This window comes from Camelus ferus, chromosome 22, assembly GCF_009834535.1.
Source record: "Camelus ferus isolate YT-003-E chromosome 22, BCGSAC_Cfer_1.0, whole genome shotgun sequence".
Taxonomy (NCBI): Eukaryota; Metazoa; Chordata; class Mammalia; order Artiodactyla; family Camelidae; genus Camelus; species Camelus ferus.
Genome location: NC_045717.1, coordinates 23,835,034 through 23,855,521, shown reverse-complemented (window position 1 = coordinate 23,855,521; position 20,488 = coordinate 23,835,034). Strand labels below are relative to the sequence as shown.

Genomic DNA, 20,488 nt, shown 5'->3' with positions numbered 1-20,488 from the left:
CCCGGGGAAGGGGCTCGGGAGCCGGCCGCAGGCGGGGCCTGGCCGGAAGTGGGGCTGGGGGGGGACCAGTGGGGAGCCAGATCAGCAGGCACTGGAAGTCTACATGGATGGGGGTCCTATGCTGGGGAGGCCTCCAAGTTGGAGCACTGTGTCCTCCTCAACGTGCACATGCATGAGGGGGCGCCCTGAGGAGAGCAGTCCAAGACCCTCCCTCTGGAAGCCTGATGCCAGAGGAAGCCCCTACCCGGCTCCCCCTTCCTTTCCAGGCGCTGATCGTGGCCATGGCAACGGATGAAGGGGCTGGATGCTGGACAAGGCGGCAGAGGGCTCCCCAAACACACCCAAATACAGGAGGTCGGAGAAGGGGCAGAAGATCCCCTCCCAGTCTGGGTTGGATGGCATAGGCCGCGCCACCTACACACAAACCCAGAGGGTGGGGGAGGGGCACGGGCACAAAGAGGTTTCCCTCCTGCTGGGAGTCCAGTCTTGGGGGTGGTGAACGGGGACATCATGGCAGAGGCCCCCACCCTAGCCACAACCCTGAGGAGGGGGCGGAGAGCGCAGGACCAGATTGGAAACAGATGGGGCCACCGTGCCAGGCCTGAGACACCCGATCCGGAAGGGGGGGAAGGGAGAGAGGGGAGAAGGAGGGGCGGCCCCACCCAGGCAGCCAATCCCAGCCGGCGCTGCTGCCCCCGTGCGGGTTTGAAAACTCCAAGGCCGGAACGCAGAGGCCCAGCGGGTCCTGGGAGCTCAGGGATGTGGTCACGGAGGGGTAGGGACTCTGATGGAGGCAGCCGAGGGTGGGGAGGATGGGGCGGCGGGGGGGGGCGGCTCCCCCACCTGAGCCCATCCCTGGCGGACTGGGATCAGTTCCGCCATTAGGGCTCAGGACAGCTCCCATATATTCCGAGCGCTGTGATGGGTCACAGCACCCTACTATCACCCCCATTTTCCAAAGGGGTTGAGGAGGAATTGAGAGAAATTACCAAGGTCAGGGAAAGCCGGGATTCGAACCAAAGTTTGGGTCCAGCAGCCAAATGCCCTTACCCACAATGCTACAGGAGACCTGGAGCTGGAAAATGACAAATCACTACAAATTTAAAGCCCAGGGGGAAACAGCAGTGCTGGAGACAGACAGGCCCCAGCCTCTAGAAGTTCACTGCCCAATGGGACAAAGAACCTGGGCTCTGATGGGGGCATACAGGCAGCTGTGGGAGCCCACCTGTGGGCTGATAGGGACAAGGACAACTCACTTCCCGGGGTGGCCCCTTCAGACCCTGCTACGGCACCTTGGCAGGTCCAACACCACCCCCCCATCTCTCCCCAGCACCCAATGCACCCCCTCCCTGGGGCACCTGTGCCTCAGTACTCCCTCTTTGCAAAACAGAGCATGTAATCCCACCTCCCGTGGTACTGGGGAGGCCTGTGCTGGAGTCCTCAAAGCACCAGGCACACAGTAAGCGCTCTGTGAGTATCTGCAGACTCCCACCTGCCCCTTCTCCATGGAGCACACAGTCTGTGCTGCTAAACAGGAGACTCTGACATCTCCCCTCCCCGACACAGCCCTAACACAGCCCTAACCCTGGGAGGCACACAGTTGGTGCTTCTTGGAGATGGGACACCTGGCACGCCTGCACCACGTGGGAAGCACACAGGAGGTGCTCTGTGTCCACATGGGGTGGAATCGAGCAGCAGAACACTGTCCCCCGCATGTCTCGGCACACAGTGTGCCCTCAGAAAACACCCGCAGGGCCACAGTAGGTGCTCTGCTTGCATCTGCGGGCTGATGGCCCGAGAAAAGGGCTCACGTAGACCTGGGGTTGAAGCTAGGCACATCCCACGTGACCTCAAGCAAGAATCTGTACCTTTCTGGGCCTCAGTTTCCCCATCTGAAATACAAAGCAGGCCCACAACTAGCACTCAATGAGTCCGTGTTGGCAGGACGCCCAGGGCTGTGTGGTCTGGGGCAGAAATGCCTGTCTCTGGGTTGCCTCAGACCCAGGGAATGGTGGCTAAGGACCCACCACTCCCTCCCAGACCAGCCTTGCCCTGTCTGGGTCTCTTGCCCATGTCTCCCCAGAGATGACCTCTTGCTTCCAGGCAATGGAGGTGACCAGAGTAGGCTGGGCACACAGCTATCCCCGTGGCAGAGATCAGGGAGGTCTGGAGCAGGAGCAGGAGCAAGGCCTGAGTCTGGCCTCCCCGAGCAGGGCAGGCCGGGCTGCTCAATGCCCCGAACACCCCTATCATGGCCTTGATCACGACATATGCTCACTGTCTAGTCACGGATCTGCCTGTCCCACCAGACTGTGACCTCAGATGGTAGGGAAAGGTCTGTCTCTCTCGATCACAGCACATCCCCTGTGCGGGGTCCCCAGCACCCAGCACGGGGCAGGCATGGAACACAGTAGGTTGTCAGCAAATGTTTACATAACAGCCAGGACGGTACTCACCCAGGAGAGCCCTCTCCAATTTTATCCTCCCCAGGAGGCCACACTGCAGTGCCCTTGTCACCAAGCAGGCATCTTCACCCGCCTTTTTTTTAAACAAAGGTTTCTTAGCACCTACTATGTGCCAGTCCTGGTTTGAGGCACTAGAGACATAGCAGTGACTAAGATGGACAAAGACCCCTACCCTCATGATCCTGACGCCCCAGTAAGGACAATGGATGAGTAACACAAGGAAGAAAATGCACCACGGGGCAGCGGTGCTAAGTGCCATGAAGATGAACAAGGTGGGTGGGGGCCCACGGGGTGGACGTGGTATTAAGCAGGGGGTGGTCAGGGAGTGGAGAGGTGACATTTGAGCTAAGACAGCAAGGAAGTGTGGATGTTTGGGAGGGGCGATCCAGGCAGTGGGCACAGCATGTGCAAAGGCCCTGGGGCAGGACTCTACCTGGCATGGTGGAGGGACAGCAAAGAGGCCTGTGTGTCTGGACCAGAGTGAATAAAGGGGAGAGAAGATGAGGGGAGGGCAGGAAGGGGATGGGGCATGTCATGCAGGGCCTTGTGGGCTGCAGGCTTTTACCCCTAGGGAAGTGGGACCCTGGAGGGCTGTGGGCAGAGGAGGGGAGGACCTGACTCCGGTGCTCACAGGAGCTCTCTAGATCCTGCAGGAAGGAGGGTGGGTGGGAGTGGGAGGACCAGGGAAGAGGTGACTACATTGATTCAGGTAAGCAATGAGGGGACTGAATCAGGGAGGCAGAGAAGCGGGCAGAAGTGGGAACATTCTGGATAGAGTACAAAGGCAGAGCCAAGGGAATTTTCTAAAGGACTGGTTGTGGGGCACAATTAAAGGGGGGACTCAGGATGAGCACCTTGAGCACTCTGGCCTAAGCACCCTGAAGGTTAGAGCTGCCACCTCCAGGAAGCCCTCCCTGAATGCTCTGCCCACCCAGTGTCCCTGACGGCTGACCCTGGGAGCCCCCGAATGTTCGGTTGATATGTCCTCTGTATACACCCAGGAGGCAGCTGCCCTTGGGATGGAGCATGGGGCCTAGATCACGTCAGCTCCTGCAGCTGGGACATTTGGGGGTAATTTTTTTTTCAAAATAACTTTTCTTCTAATTATAAAATAGGCGCGTGCAGCAGAAAATTAGGGAAAATCAGCATAAAGAAGAAAATAAAAATTGCCCGCAATCCACTCATCTCCTGGAGAGAAACTGTTACCCTGTGGTCATTTTCATTCATTCTTTCCACAAACACTTACTGAGCACCTACTGTGTGACAGACCACTGGGGATACAGCGGTGGGATAACAAGCCCCCCGCCCTCAGGGGGCTCACAGATAAGCGGGAGGGACGGGCAACCACAGAGAAATAAACACTGTCAATAACAGAAGGCCAGGAGACACCGAGAGGCACCCGAAAGGAAAGAGATGCACCGTAAGGCTCTAGAAGCCTGAAGGGGTCTGAGGGGACCTCTCAGAAGACAGGGATGAAGTGAGCCAATCAGATGGACAAACTCCTACAGGGAACAGAGTTTCAGGCAGGAGGAACAGCAAGTACAAAGGCCCTGAGGCCAACTGTTTTCTTCCAGTCTTTCTCCAACATGTGTAAGTGGGTACTTTTTAAAAACAGAGATCATCATGATGAGACCATTTGCCAGTGTCCAGCTCAGTTTAACAGGTTCCCACTTGATGGCCCAGTAGAAATAAACAAGAGAGAGACATCCTCAGACGAAGCTGTGACCTATCGCTTCCAAGCAAAGGGTGATTCTGGGGGGATGGTTGCAAGCCTTTGAAAGTTGCCCTGACGTGGCACCCTCAGGCAAAAACGCCCCTGGGCACCCCTGGGTAGGACCCTCACTCTAGTCCCTCCTCCGACCTTCCTCATAGCTGGGGCCAGACTTCCTGAAAGTTTCATTTAGAGGCAACCACCAAACTCCACACTCGGCTTCGAGAGCAAGAGAGAAACTGGTTGGGCAGCTTCCTCCTTTCTAGGGCTCCAGAGCTCCCAGGCTTGGGTTGCCCAATGGACCCCTCTCCACCCAGCTCAGCACTCATGCCCTGGGGCAGCGAGCATGTGCCGACCAGCCAGAAGCCCGCCTCGCCCACACTCACATCACAGCCCTGGCGCCGTGTCTGCCTGCCAGCCACACCGCAGCGGGCACACTGCCCACCACAGGCACACACCAGCTCCTCGTTTGCCTTTTTCTCCTTCCAGGTCCCCCAGCTGCCATCCTCTCCTTCTGGACGAATGCAGGATGCCTTCAGGTACAGCTGGATCCAGCAAACCTGCGCTTCCCTCTGTCCTCCCCTTTTCATCTAATGGCAGTTCCATTCTCCCAGAGGCTCAGGCTACAACCTGGGGGCTGGACCTGACTCCTCTTCTTCCCTCACCCCCCCCATGAGAATCTGGAAATACTCTCAAGTTTCCATCCTAAATTTCTCCTGCATGTGTTCATCTCTCCCCATATACCTTTCCCACCCTGTCTAGCCCCTACTATTGCCCACCTGGACCAGTACAGACACCTCTACCCTGGTCCCTCAGCTCCCACCTTTATTCCCCATGATCTGTTCTCCCCACAGTAGCCTGTGAGCACCTGAGTCAGCGCCCACCCCTCTTCGGCTCACAGCCCTCCAGGACTCCCACCTCCCTTCAGTAAAAGCGCAAGTCCTCCCTGCCGCCCAGAAGGCCCTGCAGGATATGCCCCCATCCCCTCCCTGCCCTCCCCTCCTCCCTCTCTCCCCCTCCCTCATTTGGCTCCAGACACACAGGCCTCCTCGCTGTTCCTCCAACACCCCAGGCACGGTCCTGCCCCAGGGCCTCTGCATATGCTGGTTCCCCATTGTTTGGAACACCCTTCCCCCATATTTTCAGGGCTGTTTCCTTCTCGCCCTTCAGGTCTCCCTCAAACCTTGCCTCCTCGGAGAAGCCCTGGCTGGCCAGCCCTGCCCAGGGCCTCCATCAGCCTTATCACAAGTCTTCTCAGTTTTTCTTTTTTCTGTTTTGGCACTCATTTTCATCTGAAATCATCTTCTCTATTTCTCATTTACTGTCCAGATCTGTGCTATTCAATATGAGAACCACTAGCCACACGTGACTAAGTTAAAATTAAATAAAATTCAACCAAATTCAAAATGCACTTCCTCAGTCACACCGGCTATGTTTCCAGTGTGGCTCATGGCCACAGTATTGGCACAGACCTAGCATATTTCTAACAGTGCAGAAAGTTCTGTGGACAGCTCTGCTGGAGACTGCGGGAGCCAGGTTGGTTTTGCTGGGTCCTAGGGCCTGGTGTCCATACAGGAGGTGCTCAGTAAATGCTTTCTAAATGAATGAATGAGCAAAAAAAGGCTAAGAGGCTTTGCGAAGTCTGGAGGGGCTGATTTGCAGGACAGGGCAGAGGTCGGCAGGCACCATCTGCAGCCACAAGTCCACACAGCTGGGATCTGAACTTGGGTCTACCTGGCTTCCATCCCAGGCACCCTCTGGGGGCTGTTGCTCCAGCCTCAAAGGCAGAAATTTGTAAAAAGCTGCCCTGACCACAGCCAAACTCTGCCCTGCAGCCCGGTGTCAACGTGCTGACTCAGCCAGAGAGGCAGAGGGCGGAAGGGGCTGTGCCCGGCCAGGCAAGGTCCTCCAAGCTGGGCCCCCACCGGGCCCCTCAACTCCCACCTTGAGCCAGCTGTGGCTGCTTTCATGGGCTTGGACGCATCCTCTCCATAAGATGCATCTGCGCTCACCACGTCCCCACTGGGGAAGAGTGTGGCATTCCCCCCAAATGCTCCCCTCCCTGTTTCTGACTTTTGCCACATCCCAATAACCCTCATTAAGTCTTTCATTCAACTGGCTCACACAGTTCTCTTAAACTAATTTACTTTAGAAACTCTCTAATGCACAGCTCTAACTGCCGAGCCTTGAAAGTCACCAGAAAAATTATTACAATGAAACTATGTACTGAGTTCTTCCATTTTCCCTGGATACTGTTGCTAAAGCCAGCAGCTGGATGGGATTTGGTTGTAAAGAGATGGGCGGGTACTGGTGTAGAAGATCACCCTGAACCCGAGTGAGACTTTCTCCTTGACCTGTTACAGAAACAGAGGCACAGGCCAGAGAGGTCCTGAGGCGGTGCTTTGTGTAGCTCTTGACTGACTTCCTTCGTGAGGGTGGGACCCAGCCTTGGTCACTACTGAAACCTCACTTATTCTGCACTAGGTGCTCTCTGGAGTTCTGGGGACACAGTAGGAACCAGGGCAGGCAACCTCCCAGGGCTTCTTTTCTAGAGAGGGACAGTGACAGGTGAAGGCAGCCATGCAAAGGTGGGGATGAAGAGGGAATTCTGGGTAGAAGACACAGCATGTGCAAAGGTCCTGAGGTAGGAGCAAACACACTAAGTTCTAGGGAATGAGAGGGAGATGGGATTAGAGGGGCGGGGAGGGGTATGTCATCTGAGGATGGAACATACTGAGGCACGAACAGTTATCACACTTCTGTGACAATTCTCCTTTCACACACATATGCCTGCATTTATAGAGCACCTGCTGTATACCAGACTCCAGGCTGAGCCCTGGGGACACAGGATGGCCCAGGCAGCCCTGACCCAGCATCAGGGAGTTCACAGGCTGCAGGGGAAGCAGACAGGGGCTCTGGTAGTTAAAGACCAGAGCTGTGATGGGGGATACCTCTGGCACAGGGGTGCAGCAGGCTTCTGGGAGGAGGTGATATCTAAGATGTGAAAAAAGAGGGGAAACTAGGGGAGGAAACCAAAGTGGTGCTGGACCAAATGAAAGAAGTGGGAATAGGAATCCTGGGCCAAGTCCCATTCCAAAGTGAGAAGACTGAGGGACCAGGGGGCTGCTCAGGGGGGTGGGATGGCAGAGCCAGGGTTCCTGCTTGGCCCGGATCTGCTGTGTGAGCTCAGATGCAGCCACAACCTCTCTGGGCTACTCCCCAAGCTCTCAAGCCCTGGGTAAGCTGGGAGAAAATGACATCTTAGGAAAGGGGTTTGGACCTAGACCCCACCCCACATCCCCCAAGACCTAGGAACACTCATTAAGGGCTCCTGGAGGTCACCCAGTCCTGGGATTTGCGGCATCTTGAGCCTAGCCCATCTGTAACTTCGCGGTCTACAGGTAGGCTGGGGCTGGCTGCCACGTGGAGGCAGAAGGATGAACCACTGGCTCCCAAATGCATGAGTTATTGTGATTATTATTTCCCGGCCGCAGCCCCCAGCAAGCAGCTCTCACTGGGAGCCATCATGGGGGGAGGGGCACAGGTTTCAGTGAAGACAGTGGCTCAGGCTCAGCGGTTGTCCCCGGGAGGCCTCACCACGGGGCCTTTGCATCTCTGTCCCTCTGCTGGGCACACTCTGCCCCACTGAAACCCGCCTGGCTCCCTCCCTCACCACCTCTCTCCAAATGTCACCTTTGCAGCGAGGTCTTCTGGGACGCCCTATTTAAAATTTTGCCTCCCACTCTGGGCACTCTCTGTTTCCCTTCTCTGACTTTTATTCCCCCTAGAGCAACATACCACTCCCTGACATTTCATGTGGTTCTGTCCCCCCTCCCTGTGCTTTGTTTATTTTCCACCTCTCCAACTGGAGTGCTAGCTACAAGAGGGCAGGGGATTTGTTCTTTCAAATTCTCTCTGCCTGGAACAGGGAACAGCTGGCACACAGCAGATGCAAACATTCATGGGAAGAGTCCCTCTTGTCTGCCCCCAGAAGCAACGTCTGTGGCGGGCTGGTGTCAGTTTTCTACATCTCTTTCCCGAGCAGTTACAGACCAAAGTTAACACTAGAATATGGAGGAGAAACGGAGTGATTTTTCTTCCGTCCAATTGTATCCTCTTTGTTTGTATCACTTCCCAGTGCATGTTCTTTCACATGACATGGTATCGACTGAGCCACACAACCCTAGGCTCTTTTCACCTGCTGCATATAATCTTCCACTACAGGGCTGTGCCCAGTTAGTAGAATCCCCTACTGATGGACACCTAGGTTGGCTCCATTTTTTCCCCTCAATCTCACCCAACACCTGTGAATCTCTGAGTCCATGCTTCCCACACCTCAATGCCAAGAGGTAGGCAGCTGGAATTTCTGCACCATCCCTTTAAGCCTGCTAACATCACCTGTAGGAAATTATCTGAAAGACACATTCCTGAGAAATGACACGTGCAGACAGTCCTCACAGCAAAAGACTTGATGCAATCTAAGTGCCCAAAAATAAGGGGCGGGTTAAATGTATAAGGGGGCAAGGGATCAAATAAAGCCACAAAAGATTAAGATCTCAGTATTATGAGGCTAGCATCACAGCTGTGAAAAGGCAAGACAGATTTATAATTATGAAATCACTTTTAAGACACTACATTTTTAAGTGGGGAGGAGAAAAAAACCAACCGAGGTACAGAACAGTTTTTAAAAGATGCTCCCATTTGGTTACACAAAGGAATACAAATCTACCCGTCTACTGAACGTTCACCGAAGATGTCTAGGTAATTGCGCACCCAAACAGTGGCCGTGAGCCACTTCTGGCTATTCACATTTAAGTGGAATAAAATTTACAACTTGAGCCCTCATTTCCACCAGCCACATTTCCGATGCTCGACAGTACACGCAGTTAGAGGCTACTTTATTAGGAAGCTTAGGTAGAGAATATTTCTAACACCGCACAAAAGTTCTGCTGGACAGCACCGACACAGAGCAGGGGCCGGCAAACTACAGCCCGTGGGTCAAACCCGGCCCACTGGCTGTTTGTGTAAATAACGCTTCATTGGCCGCGGCCATTCATTCACGTCTTGTCTCTGGCTGCTTTCAAGCTACAAAGGCGACACTAAGTGGTATTGACAAAGACCGCAGTACAGTGGGGCTAAAAAGATTTACTATCCGGCCCTTCACAGAAAAAGTTGACCAACCCCTGTTCTAGGAGGCTAGTGGCTGCTTCTGGGGAAAAAGAGGGGAAGGGGCCTGAGGATCCAGGGGAGGGGTGGTGAAGAGACTCTCCATGGTGTATTCTTCAATACATCCTCAACTGTGTCCCACATGTACGCCTTATCTGGCCAGAAAAAGAAGTTCGAATAAAAGATGTTGCAAAGTGGCAATGCTAATTTATTCTCCCGCTGGAGATGCCCAGAGGGCCTGGTCCCCCTCCCATCACCAATCTGGAGATCCCCAAGCTTTAGAGATTTTTGCCAAGCAGATAGTCAAGAAAAAGACCTTGTTGTGTTCATTTGCATCTCCTGGGCAAGAGCTGGGGAATCTTTAAATATAGATAAATGCTTGTCTACTCATCCGTCAGCCCCCAGACTCAGAAAAGGCGGGGTCTCCATCCATCTCAATTGCTGCAGTATCCCAGCATCCACATGGGGCCAAGCAAACAGCTGGAGCCCAATGAATGTGTGTTGAATGGATGAATGAAGGCCGGAGGGAACTGGGCCCAGGGCTGGGGCTGCATTGCAAGGTCTGGGATCACAGGGGGACAGGGGTAGGCATCGAATGCGGGCCACGGCTTCTCCGAGGCAGGCTCACCAGTGGACCCAGGGCTAGCCTGGCTCCAGAGCTGGCCAGAGCTGCCGGCCCCTTGGGCAGGAGCTGAGGACATCCTTTCCGGGGGCTGTGCTCAGCGGACGGGGTATGGGCAGGGTGGAGGGCCCCTCAGGCTCCAGGCACAAGAGAGATTATATATTCATCAAAATCTTAAACAAAAGCCCCACGGCCGCCTGTCAGCCAGGCTCTGGCTTTTATGGTAATCGGCGATGAATTACCCACAATGCCTGGCCAAGCGCAAGTGGTTCTTGGCCCAGATCCTAAACTAATTTTTATATGTTCGTGTGTATATAATTTTGCTCACTCCCTCCTATCCCACTTCCATCATTAGTGGGCGCCTAGGGGGAGGGACAGAGGACGGGGGGCAGAAGGAACCCTGGGTATAAAGCAGAGGTTGCTCACTGGGAACCCCCAGCCCTCGAGCCCGCCTGGCATAAGACCCTGGGCTCCAAGTGTGTAGAGGTGGGAGGTGAGTGCCAAGCTGGAGCCAAGGGGAGCCTGGAAACCCCCAAGAACTAAAGCTGGCAGCCCCGGGGGTGGAATAACACACAGAGAAGAAGGGAGAGGAACAAAGTGGGGAGGGTGTGTGGGCCCATGAGTGCTGTACCACGTGCTGTGTGGCCCGGGGCAAGTACCCTAACCTCTCTGGGTTTCAGTCTCCTAGTCTGCAAACCAGATGTCCCCCTATATCTTGAAATGGAGGCTTCCAGAGAATCTCAGAATTTCTGCCCCAAGAGCCCGCTTGGAGCTGGCGAAGTCTCAGCCCCAGCCTCATCCAAACCCAAGTGTGTAGATGGCTATGTTCTAAGTGCTTTGTACATATTAATTTACTCCATTGCCTTCCATTATCATCCTTATTATACAGATGGGGAAACTGAGGTTGAGAAAAAGATGTGCCTTGGGCAGGGGACACTGGTTCCAGATGGTACCCACGGGCTAACTTAGGAACCACCAGCTCCAGGACCCCCCTCCAACACCCACAGAGAGAACCAGCCCCTTTGCCTTCTGGAAACCTTTGTGGGTGTCCTGTAACAAGGGGTCCCCTTGCCTGTCCCTCCCATCCTTGCAGATGCTCAGGCCAGAGATCTAGGAGTTGTCCTTGATTCCTCTCAAGCCCACCCTGCACCCACTGCTTGTCCAATCCCCTGGCTCTTCCCAAAAAACTCTCTCCAGAATCCACCCACTTTCTCCTCCTCCTCCGCCTCCATCTGGTCCAGCCCCATCATCGATCACCTGGGTGAGTACAATCGCCCCCACCTTGGTCCCCGGCTCTTGCCTTCATCCTTATGGTCTGTCCTCCCTAAAGTGGCAAAAGGGCACCTGTGAACACCTGAGTCAGGACCTGCCCCTCCCCTGCCCACAGCCCTCCAGGGCTCCCACCTCCCTCGGGGTAAAAGCCCAAGTCTTCCTGTGGCCCACAAGGCCCTGCACAACCTGCCCCCATCCCCTCCCTCCCCTCCCCTCCTCCCCTCTCCCCCTAGCTCACCCTGCTCCAGCCACAAAGGCCTCCTCGCTGTTCCTCCAACACACCAGGCATGACCCTGCCCCAGGGCCTTTGCATAGCTATCCCTTCTCCCCACCAGGGAACACCTTTCCTCCAGATCTCCATATAATTCACTCTCTCACCTCCTGCTGGTCTTTACTGAAATGCCACCTCCTCAAAGAGGCCTGCCTTAATTCCACAGCTGAAACAGTCCCTCCTTATCACCTACCCCTTGCCCTGGCTTCATTTTTCTTAAAGGAATCCTATAGCCCCTTGATAAATATTTAATCTACTTATTTGTGTATTGTTCTCTTTGCTACCCTCACAAGGGCAGGGCTTTTTCCTCCATCTTCTTCACCAATTCCCAGCACCTGGATCAGGACCCAGCATACAGTAAGTGCTCGATAAATATCCACTGATGACTCTTTAGACCCCCAGTAAGGTTCTGCGTCCAGAAGAGTCACTATGATTATTTTCTCAACACTCAGAAGCCTTTTTTGGGGGGGGGGTCTGAAAGAAAATTTTTGATCTGAAACCACAGGGCAGGGTGAGGGGGTACAGGCTTCTGCAACTGGCCTGGTGGGAGCAGCCAAAGAATAAAAACGTTCCTATCCCACTAAACTGTTAAGGAGAGAAGCCTGCACTCGCTCACTGGTGGCTGGAGTGGAGATTACAGACACTGTAGGGTGACCAGGTGAAATCCAGCAAATGCTAAGATGTGCATTCCATACACAACCGCTTACTCATGCTTGAAGCCTGTGCGTGAACAAGTACTGTGGCTCATCTCATGGGAAAGTGAAAGAGGCATGATCACAAGGAGGAGGCTGGGCATGCCAATGGCATAGTACACAGCCCAGAAAAAGGAAGTGAAGGCTCTGTACACACTGAGTCTGTCTGTGAAAGAACACAGCACGGAACAGTGGGTGCAGGCTGTGTGGTTAAGGGGAGAGGAGACCAACAGACGTACACTTGCTAAAGCTAAAACAGTAACAGCAATATTAACAACACTTGCTACTATTTTACGATGATGTATGATGTGCTAGACACGTATCTCACCTAATTCTCTCCATTTTACAGAACAGGAAATTGAGCCTCAGAGAGGTTAGGCCACTTGCCCAAGGTAACATAGCTTGGAAGTGGCAGAGGGGGAAACGAGCACAGGTCACCAGGCCCCAGAGTCTGGCCTAGGATGAGGTGACAAAGCTTACTAGCAGCTGAGCTCAACACTTTGTATACAGTAGGTATCCAATAAGGGTCATGATGATGCCCAAGGGTGAAGTGAGCAGAGGCAGGACTATGCTCAGGCGGAAATGGTGGGAGTTACTGAGCAGTCGGTCAGATGTTTGCTGGTGTGAAGGGACAAGGGCTCCAGCAATCAATGCAAACATGTTGGAAACCGGGCATCGGGGAGTGAGGCGGCTGGCTCGGAACAGAACAATTGGCTGCCAATCTCATTTCCTCCTGTGACGGGGATGGGCAGGCCTGGCCGAGACCCACAGCTGGCACAAAGCCAGGGCCAGCGGGGACCTCCCCACCTGTCACCCATGATGTGTTCATCAAGAGCCAGGGGAACGTCATAACCATCCAGGGTGGATGGCAGGAGGGGGTGCGAGTGGATGCTGCCTGGATGGAGAGGGAGAGCCTGGCCCAAGGTCACTGTGGCTCCTAGTAAACCTTTCTTCCTCTCTGCCTCAGTTGGACTAACCCCCGTTTAACCTGTGTTTACAGAGAACCATATGGTATGAGGTCCAAGATCACAGGCTTGACGTGAGTCCAGTCGCAGGCTCTGCTCCTTGCTTACTCTATGACCTCAAGTAAGTCACTCCCTTTCTATGAACCTCAGCTTCCCCATCTGTAAAATGGAGTCATCACCCCGTGGCTTGAGAAAACCTTCCCAAGCCATAGGCTTTAGATTCAGAGCAACGCAAGACCCAAGTGTGGCTTAACCTCCTTCTACCTGAGTGGCCCTGGGCAAGCATTTTAAGCAATCTGGGTCTACTTTTCTTTATCTTTAACAAGGAATTAAAGGCTCCTGGCCTGAGCCCCTGGATTAAGCCATGCCTGAAGCTGGCCTATTCTAATATCAGCCTTCTCAGGTACAAGAGCCAGTCAGTTCACCTGCTTTTAAAAAAAAATTAAGTCAGTTTGATTTGGGTTTCTCCTCCTTTCAATCTGCATGCCCATTGTGCACCTGAGGATGGAGTCTCAGCAGTAGCAGGGCAGGGAGCTGAGGATAACTTTTGAACAGGATCAAACCTCTGTGTCTCACGTCTTTAAGAATGCAGATGCTGGAAAGCACACCCAAGTGGTATCATCCAGGCCTGGGACTGAGGGCAGTGCCTATTTACTGAGCACTATCTCATGCCTGTTGACTGACTGCCTATTATGGGCCCATTGGTCTAACAGCTACCAAGATCCATTTAGTGAGCACCTACTGTGTGCTGGCCCCCACGCAAGGCACCAGATTTAACTACTTTACATTGAGGGCTCGCAGTGCCTTTGCATGGGAAGTCTTTGCCCATGCTGTTCCCTCTGCCTGGAACACCGCTCCCTCCTCTCTCTGCCCAAATGACTCCTACTCAACCTCCATATCTTAGATCAGCTGCCACAGCCTCCAGGAAGCCTTCCCTGGCCACGCCTTCCACCTGTCACTCTGGAGCCTTTCATCCTCGCTCCCTTCCTCGTTCCGGTCCCAGAGCTGATGTTCTGTATTTCCTTGAGTTCAAGTCGCATCATGATTTTACGTGTCAATAAGAAAGAAAACATGTTCCCAGTTAAACTATATACGACTTAACACATAGAATTATCATTTGATAACTACTGAAAGTGCCTTTTTAGACATCTTTGGACATAGATTTTGATCACCTTTCTCTCCTGATCGTAAACAGAAAGTGTAAGTAAAATATATGATTCAAGCTTTCCTAAAACTCTATGTTCCAAGCTCAGCTCTTCAGTATTGGTTTTCGCCCCAGAGTTGCTGATTTGGGGTTTTGCACGTAGCCCCCGTCCCTCTGCTGCCAGGCCCTGGGCACCTGGCACTTCCCACGGGTGGCTGCCCCAGGCCTTCCCTCCAGGCCCCTGACACCCATGCTGGGGCACCCACGGCCGGTGCTAACAGTGCACAGAAGGCTCTCTCCCACCCAGCCTCGCGTGGCCCGAGTGCTGCAGTTTGTCAGCTGGCGTTCTGGGGGCTGCAGTGGTCAAGACGGGAATAAGCAACCTGCCTACAGCTGCTTGGCACACAGCGGGGACTCAGAAAGTATTACTGGGATGACAAGCAAATGCCCGAGTCTGATTTCACCAGAAATGGGAGTTCAGAGAGGCTGAGTGAAAGCCGTAAAGTCACACAGCTAAGTAAGAGGTGCGGGCAGACTCAAATCTGGGATCCTTGGCTTTGCCCCGGGCTATCTGTTAACAGCACTTGCCACACATTTTCATAAAATGGGGCAGGGCAGGGGACCCCAGCTAACATCTCAGCTGAGAGAACTCAAAGTCACACAAGCCTTTAAATGTATGTGATCAATCTACACACAAATTAGGAGGAAGTGGTAGCCTGTAAGTGCTTAGGGAGCAAACTGCACCTGAGTCAGGCCCAGCCATGGGTCAGCCTGCGCGCCACCCGGCCTTATCATCTAGCTGTGTGACCCTGGGCAGATGACTCAACCTCTCTGGGCCTTAGTTTCCCCACCAGCCAAGCAGGTGTAAGAGCCCCTGCCTCCCAGAGCTGCCGTGAAGCTTAAACCTATAACAAGTCTGCCTTCAAACTCTATCACAGATTCACCTACTTTTCCCCCATCTTCTGTCTTCACCTGCTCTACCCCATCATCCCGTCATCCTCTCCCTGCTCCCTCCACCCCCATGGTCTGTCTTCCCTGCAGCAGCCAGAGGGCTCCCATGAGCATGGCACCTGAGTCCGGTACCTACTTCCTCTGCTCTCGAAGTAAAAGCCTAAGTCCTCCCCGCCCACAAGGTCCTGCGCACCTGCCCAACCCCGACCCCTCCCCGCCCTCCCTTCCTCCCTCTGTCCCCCTCACTCACTCTGCTCCAACTACATAGGCCTCCTCAGTGTTCCTCCAACACCCTAGGCATGGTTCTGCCCCAGGGCCTTTGCACAGGCTGTGCCCACTTCCCCCATGTATCCACTTAGCTCCCTCCCTCACCTCCATCAGGGCTTTACTCAAACTTGGCAACTCCTCAATACAAGGCCTTCCCTGAGACCCCATTTAAAATGGCAGCCCTCAACCCCCCACTCACGTCTTTTTCTCCCTTACTGTTTTCTCTGATCACCACCAAACAGGACACATATTTGGCTTATGATCTCTCCATGATCAGAACCTGAGTCCCACAAAGGCACGCACTTCCTCCCCTGCCGGGTCCCAGCAGCCAGCCAAGCACACAGTAGGCGCCCGGATGACTGAAGGCACAGATGTGGGGGTGGCGGTGGCAGCAGCAGCAGCGGCCACAGCTGAACCGGCGGCCTGGGCTCTGGGGCTGGCGGCGGAAGTGTCCACGCCTCCTCCAGGGGGGCCCTTCCTGTCCCCATTTCTGAGCCATCCCTGGACTCTGCCCTCTGCCCCCTTTCCTGAGCCTCTGGCCAACACCTGCTGACCGAAGGCAGGAAGCAGAGGCGGCTTCCGCGGTGCCTGTGGCCTAGGCTGGGCATGCTCCTCCGGGCAGTTTAATCCCTGCCCCAGTGGGAGGGAGGCCCCAGAGGTTGAGCCCAACAAACAGATTGACTGGAGAAGCATCTGTCTCCCTGATCCCGCTCCCAGAAGGAGCCGGCACTGTGGCAGGTGCCTGGGAAATACTTAGTGACTAGTGTTTTATATTATGTACAGCTGCTGTGTCGCCTTCTCTCTGTGCCCAGCACTAAGGCTCCACTCTACTAACTCACTGGATCCTTCGGGGTCATCACTGTCCCTGTTTTACAGATGGGGACGCTGCGGCTGGGAGGTGAAATCACAGCACATGGGGAACCGAGCTGGGACTCGAATCCAGGCCAGCTGGTCCTCAAGTGTGGTTCTTAGCCACTGATCTACATGGTTTCAATTAATAGAAGCATAAAACAGGACAGGGAAATGTCTGTGATGTCTACGGAACATCTGCTGTGTCCTCAGCCCCAGGTAGAGGGGAAAACAGAGTATGCGCCTCATCTCCCGGCCACCTTCCAACAAACTGGTGGCATGGGCCCATTCTAAGGATGAGGCAGGCTGAGTCCACCAGGGAGGAAGTGATTTCCTGAAGGTTCCCAGAGGTGCCAGTGCTCAGAGCTGGCGCCAATTCACCAAATCCTCTCCTGAGATGGGTGACGGAGGCTGTTTCAGAGGGGGCCGAGTGCCGTAATGAGGTCAGCTCACACCTCGAGGACACCCACCACGTGCCAGGCCCTGAGTGGAGAACCCCAGGGTTTCCAGAGGCTCAAAGAACTTCAGCTCTTTGCCGAAGTCCCAAGAGGTCCCCCATTTCACAGACTGGCAAGTCGAGGCTCAGAGGGGTTCCTCCACATGCCCAAGGCCACACAGCCAGTAAGAGGCAGCATGGGGCTGGAGCCGGGGCTTCCTGAGCAGACCTGGAGCTGTGAGCTGCGCGAGCCCGCCTCGGAAGCTCGCAGCTCGGCAAAGCAGAGGCCCCTCGGCGGCCGGGCGGCGACGGAGTGTCCACGGGGACACAGAGCATGAGACTCAGATGACAAGTGTCGGGATGGAAACAGCCTTTGTGGGTGGCTGGGATTCTTCAGGCAACAAATGGGAGGGGAAAAACACCTCTAACACCAACTGTATTTTTAAAACTCCAACAGCAACGAGAAGGCTGCCCGTCAGCACGGCGTCACGTCCGTGGGCAGGCAGGAGCCCCACACGCAGGGACGCGGCTATTTTAAAGGGGCTATTTCTGGAGGCCGAGGTGAGAACACGGGGGCGAGAGGAAGGAGCGGGAGCAGCGCCGGGACTGACTCTGCGGCGTGGCCCGAGCTGGCCGGCCGCAGGGGGCGGGCGCGGGGGGGGGGGGGGAGGGAAAGGGAGGACTCAGGAGCCACCTGCGTGGTGCCAATCCGGGCACGGCCACCCGCCAGCTGGAAGACCTCAGGTATCTCAGAGCCTCGCATCTTGCTCCGTGAGTGATGTGTGTGTGTAAAACAGGCACAGAGCCCTACTGGGCACCGGTGCTGCCGCGGACACAGCAGAGGACACAGGCAAACGGGAGGCAGATGCTAAGTCACACGCAGACGATGTGGGGATGGTGACAAGCACTTCCAGAAAAAGCAAAGCGGGAACGGGGAAGATGGGGAGCCAGGGGGAGAGGCACATTTTGCAAACTATAATTTTACAAATGATTTTGCAACTATTAACTTTGCAAACCTTAATACGGAGTTCAGGGGAAGCTTCACCTAAAAATGAGCAGAAACTGAGGAGCGGAGTTAAAAAACCACGGAGTTAAAAAACCACGTCCTGAGGCTCACCTACTGCTATGAGGATCAAGTGGGGCTGCAGATACCAAAAAACTCACAAGAGAGGCGTAAGTTCTCTCTTCACATAAAGAAGCTCCCAGGTTGGCCTTTCAGGGCCATTTTGCCCAGCCTATAATCATCAGGTTCCAGGCTCCTCCATCTCTTTGATCCCCTATTCTTATCCATATCTGCTCCATGGTCCAAAATAGCTGCCTGGGTGCCTACCATCACTTCCATATTCCAGGCAGAAGGAATCACAAGCTACCTCCCTTTGAAGACTTTTCCTGGAAGTTCTGTTCATTTATCCCACTGGTCAGAATCGACTCATGCAGCACAGACACCTGTAAGGTACAGGGGCAATGTTTTGTTTTGTTTTTTCACCAGGTGGCTACATGCCCAGATAAGTCAAAAGGTTCAAACTGCTATGGAAGAGAACAAAGTATGGGGACACCTCACCACAAACGTGTGGCCCAGTGGGGTCAGGTCTTAGTTTCAAGGCAGTACATCTGAGAGACTTTGGCCTGGATAGAGAAGATGTCTTAGACGTCATCAGGGCCAGCCCCCTGCCTCCACACTAGGATGGTTTTCACTCACCCCAGGCTCCACCTCCCCCAAAGCCCCCAAGGTCGGAAACAGTGGCAGCAGCCCAAGTTTAGGCTCTGTGCATCAGGGTGGCTCCCCCTGGGAGGCAGGACCCCATCCACAGGCTGCACTCGCTAAGCACCTGGGCATCCCCCATCCCTCCCTGTGCCTGCCTGGTGAGGATGCCCAGCCAATTCATCTCCTTCTCCTCAGTAAACAACTGTCAGGGAAAATAAATAGTTTTTAATAGGCTCATTAATTGAATTCAGGGAGAAATAACCTTCTCCCCAGGCTGTTGAGAAGGAATATTCAGACAGACATGAGAAAGTCCAACCACCCAAGTCCGAAAGTAGCGACCCCCAACAGCTGCAGCCGCATTCAGTACCACAGACTGGACAGTAAGGGGGCCATCGCCTTCCCGGCCTTATCCAGCCTCCGGAGGTGGGAAGTCTCCGGTGGGTGCTAACTTGGCTTTAACGCCTCAGTAGCCCTTGGCCTCTACTCTAAGCCTGTGGCGGCGGCAGGATGATTTAATGTCATTCTTTCTTCTTTTTTTTTTTGCTCTCATCACATTTATTTTAAAGGTTCTGTCTACTTATGTCAAGGACATTCAGGTTCCCCATTCATGAGAGTAAGACAAAATGTTCTCCTTTAAGTTTAAAAAGAGAACGGGTTTCAAGAAAACTGTCAAGTTCTTAGGAGGACCACGGAGGTGGGGCAGAAGGCACATGTCACAGTGACTGGGGTGGCGTCGGGCAGAGCACTGGACAAGGAGTCCAGAAGCCTCCATGCAGCCCGCAGGGTGAACTCGGCACAGAATTATAAAGTCAGAACTGACCCTCCCCATGCCTGCTGAGGGCTCTGGCCACTCAGGTGTGACTCAGTTTCCCGGGGTGGTCCTAGGGCTGGCCTCCCACCACATGCAGCGCATGTATGGCCTGTGGTTTTGTCTGCCTGGGGCTGGCCCTGGCTCCTACCAGCCTACTCTTGGCACCATAATAGGAGGCTCAAGGCAAGACTCAACACCTCTGGGAAAAGCCAGGCTTGGGCCCAACTGCTCCCAGGACCCCCAAACCCTTTGTCCTCCAAAGCTCGGTATGCAGGTCCCCCGATGTGCCCCCTGAAGGCATTAATCATCACACTGGATTGTACGATATTCAGCCAGTGACATCTTTGCCAGGCCAGCACTTTACAAGCATGCTCGGTACAGATTCTTCCAATTATTCAAGAGACAGCCTTGCTCCCATTTTATAGATGAGGAGACTGAGGCCCAGGCAGGCGACTCCACTGGCCCAGGGTCACCCTGAACACGAGGCCAAGGCTAGAATGCGGGTTCTACAAATGCCAAATGTGACCCCCAAAATAAAGCCTGGCCCATTCCTGGGGGCTCCTCAGTGACTTCTCTACCTATCTTGCCGGGTGCACAGGGGTCAAGTGAACATCAGGGCTAGCTGAGTCTTAAAATCCCCTGGCCCAGCTTTGGGGGTCCCCTGCTCCTTTGGGTTTCTCACCTTCTCTCCAGGAGACAGGAAACCTCATGGACTGTTTCAGGGTTCCCTGACCCCCTGACGCCCATCCTCAGGGCCCCTGGCTCTCAACAGCCATTCATCATGGCTTCTGCACCAGATATCTCAGACATGCAGAGACTCAGAGAGGGCTAGTAAGTAACTAAAAACACACAGCACCTCCCAGGCAGAGGGAGCTGAGCCAGGGCATTCGAACTGTTGATGTGGGGTTTTCCGGGCTACCACCTGCCTAATCTGGACCATTAGACATGCTGGTTCTAGCACGGGAGGGCGGCGGCTCTCAAAAGCTGGGCAGGCTGGTCTGGAGAGAGGGAGCCAGGTGAAGCTCCTGTCCTGAGAAGGGGGTCAGACAGACAAAAACAGCAAATGAGCAAGTGAAATAAAGAGTGCCAGGAAACACTGGCCGTGCAGGGTTGGTCAGGCCAGAAACGGAGCTCCAGGCAGAGGAAACAGCAAAGACAGGG

General features: G+C 54.3%; 1 protein-coding gene across 1 annotated transcript in view; it reads right to left on the bottom strand.

Annotated features, from left to right (window-relative positions):
• PTPRS (protein tyrosine phosphatase receptor type S) overlaps nt 1-20,488 on the bottom strand; it is a 96,512-nt gene that overhangs the window by 66,431 nt on the left and 9,593 nt on the right. The gene's annotated exons all lie outside the window — the stretch shown is intronic.